Here is a 7,158-nt window from a genome sequence, read left to right as displayed (position 1 = left end):
ATTTCCTGCAGATACAATCTATTGTTTTACTTTGCTGTGTCCATAGCCCTTCATTCTAAAAGGATCTGAGCTCTCAAGAATGTCACTCAAGATTTTCAAAGCACAATTTGTACATTTTTTTCATTCATCCAGAGTACTTTGCAACTGTATTGCTCCACATCAACTACTTCCATTGCTTCCCAACATTGTTCCCTATTAGCTGTGTATATCTTCAATATCTGGTTTAAAGCAATCCTTATGCAGTCTCTGTGGTCATCACTCATGTAAAACTCTTGCTCTCCTTGACAGTGCCTTCATCTCTTCATGGGCTGGTAGGTCTTTGACACTTATTCTGTTGCAGATTTGCAGCCTCTTTTCTCCATATCTCAACACAATGATGCATACTGTACTGCCAGGCAAAGTCAGCAGCCACTCGTATCTTTCAAAGAATATATAATACTTGTGATGTAAAATTGTCTGCTCACTCACCTTAACACTGTGCTCTTTGGTTTTCCTTTTGTCACTGTTCTGAGATGCCCTGATTCCATTTGTTTTAAAATCATTTACAATCAGGAAACTAGAGACAAACAATTAAAACATTCACATTATAAATATTAACTTTTTACTGTCCCAAGTGTGCAATAAAAGCTGACAAATGTTTTCTGTACAAGACAGGAGCAAATGTTTGAAGTTTTTTTTCACATAGAATTACACAGAACATTTCACCTTAGAAACAGGCCATTCAGCCCAACTAGTCCATACATACACAATTATTACAATGTGAAATGGCTTACCATAAATGGCTTTGCAGTCAAAGTTAGTCAAACTGGCATTTTAGCGGGAATTTGATAAATTCCTGAAGAAAAATTATATTAAAGACTAACAGAGGAATGGGATTAGAATAGATAGGATCAGCACAGACAAAACAGGCAGAATAGTCTCCTATGCTGTAAACATTCTATGATCTTTTTTTCCAAATCCCCTCCCGCAAGCAATTCCATGTGGAAGGGATTTGAAACTAAGCACAGGCAGCATATAATTGGTGACCTATATGAATGATGTCATGCAAAAGCATTTTTTTCTGTCCGACATATGTAATTGTGTTTCATTCTCCAACAGTGTCTTGGAGTGCTGACTCAGGAACTGGACAACGACATTGCCACAGAGGATTGATTCCATTATGGTACTCCATTGCCAGCACATCACTTTGGAGCTAGTTCAACCCCAAAGAGACTCTACTGACCTGCTCTCTTCGGAAGCATACTCAATAGAACCTGCCTTCCCTGTAGTCCTGTAGCTCAGTAGTTAGAGCACTCGCCTTGCAAGCCAGAGACCTGGGTTCAATTCCCGGCAGGACGAAACCTTGGGTAAGTTTCCTTTCTCCACATGCCTGATAGTCAGAGGTGTTGTGTTCGACCCTCAACTGTCTTTTCTTCCCCCATATTCAAGCCATCATCCGCTCTGCCTTCCCTCACTTCCGTAACATCGCCCGCCACTACTTCACCCCTCAGGCCGCTGAAACTCTTGTTCATACCTTCATCATCTCCAGGTTCGACTATGCAAATACTCTGGTTGTTGGCCCTCCCAACTCCTCCCTCCACAGGCTGCAGATAATCCAGAACTCTGCAGCCCGTGTCCTCTCCTGCACCAAACTCCGTGACCCCATCTCCCCCACTCTCGCCCAACTCCACCGGCTCCCTCTTCTTCAGAGGATCCAGTTCAAGATCCTGGTCCTCACCTACAAAGCCCTCCTTGGCCTCGCCCCACTCTACCTCTGTGACCCCCTAACCCCCTACCAACCCGCCCGTTCCCTCCGCTCAGCCGGCTCCGGCCTGCTCCACATTCCCCGACCCACCCGCCCTACCATTGGTGGGATAGCCTTCAGCCACTCTGCCCCCAGCCTCCAGAATTCCATCCTCCAGTCACTCCGCCTTGCCCCCTCCTTAGCATCCTTCAAGTCTCACCTCAAGACCCTCCTTTTCAACCATGCCATCGGCCACCCCCCTTCCCTTCCCCTCCCCTCCCTTACCCTCCCAACCCCAGCTCAGGTCTGAAATGCTGTACACTGTCCGGCGCCTTGGGACGTCCTCCCAATGTGAAAGGCGCTATATAAATGTAATCTTGTTGTTGTTGTTGATAATAATCCCTCAAGATAAAAAAAAATAATAAATTGGTCACTTCAATCCACGACAGTTTGTGGGACATTGCTGTTCGCAATTGGCTGCCATGTTTCGCCCATTAATATACAGTCAATTCACTTTACAGTATATTCTGTGAAGCGCTTTGAGACGTCCAGAAGAAGTGAAAATGCGCTATATCAAATGCAAGGATTATTATTATTATTATTACCCACGCATTCATCGCATCCAGGCTCAACTATGGTAACTCCCTGCTTGTTGGTCTTCCCAACTCTTCACTCCACAAACTGCAGATCATTCAGAAGTCTGCAGCTTGTGTCTTCTCCTGCACTAAGCACTGTGAACCCCCATCCTCGCCGGCTCCACTAGTTCCCCATACCTCAGGGGATAGAGTTCAAAATCCTTGTTTTTGTCTTTGTCCTCCCTACCTCTGTGACCTGCAGATACAAACCAGTCCACTTCCTCCACTCAGCAGGCTCTGGGTTGCTCAATGTCCGCCACTCAGCCCTCCCGACTATCGGCAGTCAAGCCTTTAGTCTTTCCGCTCCCACCCTTTGGATCTCCATCACACTGTCTCTTCACCTTGCTCCCTACCTAGTTTCCTTCAAGGCCTGGCTCAAGATCCTCCTTTTAGAGCATGCTTTTGGGCACCCTCCTACCTCTACCCTTCCCACCCTCCATTCCTCCTTGGGGCAGTTGATCCCAGCTCCAAGCTTGGGTCCAAATCCTGACTGCCTTGGTACGTCCTTCTGACATGAAAGCCGCTGTACAAATGTTGTTTGTTGTTGTTGTTGTACCTACCGGGGACTCACCCACAGTGACAGCAATTTTTCCTTACAGTGCATTCACTTGCATTCCAGCTAACACCCTCCCAATTGAAACAGCATCAGTGCAGAATACTGCAGAACCTCTGTTTTTGTCTCTCTCGCTACAATAGCAGATGTGATGGGCAGCCGAAAATTGGAGTTAAGATGCTGGTGAATGAAAGGTGATCAATCAGATAACAAATTTTGATAAAACCACTGGACTTTTCCTTTAAGGCACAGAAGCCCTTCAGATGTAACATCTCTCTAATCATATCTATGTGCACAATCTCTGAGATCTTCCAGGTTAAATAAACAGAGTAATTTCTGCACAGTTGGTTTTATCTCTTTGATTAAGCTTCTAAGCTTGACTTTTAAATTATTCGGTAGTGATTTTATAGCAACATTGTTTATCATTCATTATTTAAAGCAGCTTTATCGAAAGAGAAAGAGCATTTCATAACAACTGCGTAGGTAACCCTTGGTGCAGTTGACATTGCTGACAATGCTGTGGTTTCCTCCCTAAGCTCCGTGAGCTGATCACCCCCATCCCCACTTGGTTTAACTGGGACCCCATTCCTCAGAGGATTGAGCTCAAGGTCCTTGTCCTTACCTTTAAAGCACTCTTACTCCTCCCTAGCTATACGACCTACTAAATCTTTATCAACCTGCCCGCTCCCTCTACTCAGTTGGCGCTGTCCTGCTTCATGTCCCCTGCCCTGCCCGCCCCACCATTCGGCAGTTGGGCCTTCAGCCTTTTTTCCCCCATCCTCTGGAACTCCATCCCAGAGTTCCTCCAACTGGTCCCTCGCTTGCTTCCTTCAAGCCCCGTCTCAAGACCTTCATCTTCGACTGTACTTCGGTAATCTTCCCACCTCCAACCCCCTTGGCCCCCACACCTCTTGACTCCAGCCCTCAGCTCGGGTGCAAATTGAACACTTTGGGATGTCCTTCCGAACAAATATTCTGAGGAATATAGTGGACATCGTTAGATCCCAGCAGAACTAGAACTCAGCATTAATACAATGGAGTGTACGTGCAATACAGTATTCGCAAACAGAATTTGTTTTATCATTTGTAACTTCCAATTTGCAATTTCCAGAAATTATAAGTCAGAAACATAATTAGTTCAACAAATCTGGGTTGCAAAAAGCATGTTTTAGAACCCTATTGTTGTGCTTTAAATCTGCTATTTCTTCCCCCCTCCCCCCCACTCCTATTTTGCCTGTTCTGCAACAACTCAAGTAGAGACAAATTCAGAGTACATTGAAGAAGACCGTTGCACAATCTCAGGTTTCTGATGAAATGATAAAGCAGGCAAGCAGAGCTCATACAGCCACACAAACCTGAGATTATTGTGTTACAGCCCATAACGCAATCAAGATTGATGTTTCCTTTCAATTATCCCGACTGCATTATTTGCCGGTAATCAGTAATGTTAACTCCCCATCGCTGAATAGACTTGCAGTGATTGTGCTGTAGATTTTGATCCTACAGTAAGGAGATCATTATGCATCAACTAAACTGAGCAAATGGCCCAGCAGGGTTCACAATGACACTTGGTGTCAGTCAAAAAACAAACCACAAATGGAATAAAATTAATAATAATAATCCTTTCATTTGATATAGCTCCTGTTCATGTCTTCAAGGCATCTCAAAGCACTTCACAGAATAAACTCTAAAGTGAATTGACTGTATATTTTGTGGGCAAAATGTGGCAGCCATTTGCACACAGCAGTATCCCACAAACAATGACCAAATTATTAATTTTATTATTATTTGTTTTTGAAGGGATGATTGCTCCCATTAAAGCGATACGCCAATCGACTAACAACTGGGTTCCTACTTACTGCTAGGTGAACAGAGGCACGTGGAATAAGGAAACTTGTCTAATGTTTCGCCCTGCTCGGGAATCGAACCCAGGTCTTGCTTGTGAAGCGAGGGCTCTAACCAATATGCAGGACTCCACTCTTGCACAGAACTCCACAGTTGATGCCATTAGAAATGGTGAACAAATAGGAATGTTTTTGAGACTGTCATCTCACTCGATGGTCTTTGTTCCCCCAATTATTTATTTAGTCCTTCTGAAAATCGGGAATATGGTAACATTTACTAGCTGAGCTCTGATTCCATTCCCAATTGGTCATTCTTCAAGTGTGAGCCAAGACAGTGAGTGTTGGCAGGCTATTCAACCATGGAGAGGATTTCAGCTGAGGCTGATCTAGTCTTCACCTAACATCTACACATGCTTTTAGCAAGGGCACCAGAAAGTGATTCAGACCAAGAACTCTGGCTGTGTTTTTTTGCCTCCCTATCCCAAAGCCAAATTATAGCTCCCTTATTGCCGCTGTAGCAAAGATCACTTAATTTTGAACAGACCAGGGAATTAAACTAGGGGCTTTCTCATTCTGTGTGGCTCTGTTCCACATTAGTCAGCGCACCTCCCAATTGTAATTAATCCCAGATATACAGCGTCACACTTTTGTGCAGTCTACATAAAAGAACAAAACAATCAATAGAAGTGGAGGAGGCTAGTAGCACGCCAAGGTATTATCAACAAAAGGTGTTGTCAGGCAAATGGATTTAGAGCTTTGATTGTGTGGAGAAATTGGATTAGTTCAGATTGAAATGGATAGTTTTATTATTGTGAATATGTTTTATGTCATATTTCTGTCAGAAAGTTGTAGAGCAAATGTCTATTCTAATCAGATTGCAGCAAGTATACATTGATGTCAGGAATGTGGGAGAGATGTAAATGCTGGATCCATGTGTAAAAGGTCATTTTAGGAGGATCATAAATGAGAAAAATAGTCATTGATTCTTCAGTTCTGCCATGATTAGAACAAGCTCTGGATTTCTTCATCTACTGTGATGCATAAGCATGAAAATCTTGTTGTACTGCCTCTAGGAAGAAGAAATTAGAAAACCGTGATCAAGCACTGTGTCCAAACTATGTGAGGCAGTAACAAACAAGGCAAATAGGATGCTAAGCTATATTGCCAAATCAGTTGAGGTCAGATCCCAAAAGAAGTATTCAAGCTGTGCGATGCTCTGATTAGGCCGTACTTGGCATATTATGAACAGTTCTAGTTGTCGCCACATAAGAGAGCTGTTCAGATCCTAGAGGCAATGCAGAGGAGAGTAACAAGGACGATCCCCAGTGTTAGAAAGATGAGCGATGAGGAATGACTGGGTAAGGTAAGAGCTCTTTACCCTTAAAGAGAGGGGACTTATAGGAGGTTATAGAGGCACTCAAAGTAACATACTGAATAAAGTAAAATAAAGTTTTATGAGTTGGGGTGATATTTTTTGTTACTCGAAGGAATTCCTATTTATATGACTTGGAATCTTTATTAAGAAATCCTATTGTGAAATACAACAGATCAGATCCCAACAAAGAGTAAGAAATTCCCAGAAGATAACATGTCCGCCTTCCTATCACATCACATTTTACCAGGACATTCACCATCCCATATATTATACATAAGTAATGGCAAGGATGTAACACACAGAGTGGGCTCAGATAACATCATAAATCAAATGAAGCTTTATTGGTTTTATGTAGTCACCCAATCCTGAATTTGTGCTTTTGTGGATCATGCTGAAACCCTCAAGGAGCTCAAATATCTTACTGAACACAATCCCACACATCATTTATTTTGTTATACTATAGACAGTTTTGTCTATTTTACTTTCAGAACTTTCCCATTGGCTTCTTTCTGTCAGACTTTGCATTTTTCATTAACACTGCTAACCTTCACTGAGGTTCTTGATGAAGCTTTATCTTAGATGATGGGAAAACGTGTTGTTTTATAATTTTGATCCTTGCATTTGTTATAGCACTGAAATGTCTCAAAGTGCTTCACAGATAATTGATGTAAAGGGAAGGTTTGCATTGTACCTCACACCCAGTGCAGCCAAATATCTCATCCAGACTTCCATTAACTCCAACCTTGATTATTCCAGTACCCTCCTTGCCAGTCTTCCCAGCACTCCAATCCACACAATCCAATGAATTCAAAACTCTGTGGTCTGTATAGTCATCGCACTAAATGCCTACCCCCATAACACCACTCGTTGCCAGGCTATACTGGCTCCCTATCACAGGACGTATCAACTGCAAGATCCTCACATACCCTGGCATCTCCCTATTTCTCTGATCTGCTTATTTCTCACTCCATTACCTACTGCCTCCACTCAGCTGACTCCAACCTCCTGTTTGACCATGCCTTCCCCTC

This window comes from Callorhinchus milii, unplaced genomic scaffold (assembly GCF_018977255.1).
Source record: "Callorhinchus milii isolate IMCB2004 unplaced genomic scaffold, IMCB_Cmil_1.0 Scaffold3, whole genome shotgun sequence".
Taxonomy (NCBI): domain Eukaryota; kingdom Metazoa; phylum Chordata; class Chondrichthyes; order Chimaeriformes; family Callorhinchidae; genus Callorhinchus; species Callorhinchus milii.
The sequence above is the reverse complement of the archived record's forward strand: the minus strand, read 5'-3'. Positions refer to the sequence as shown.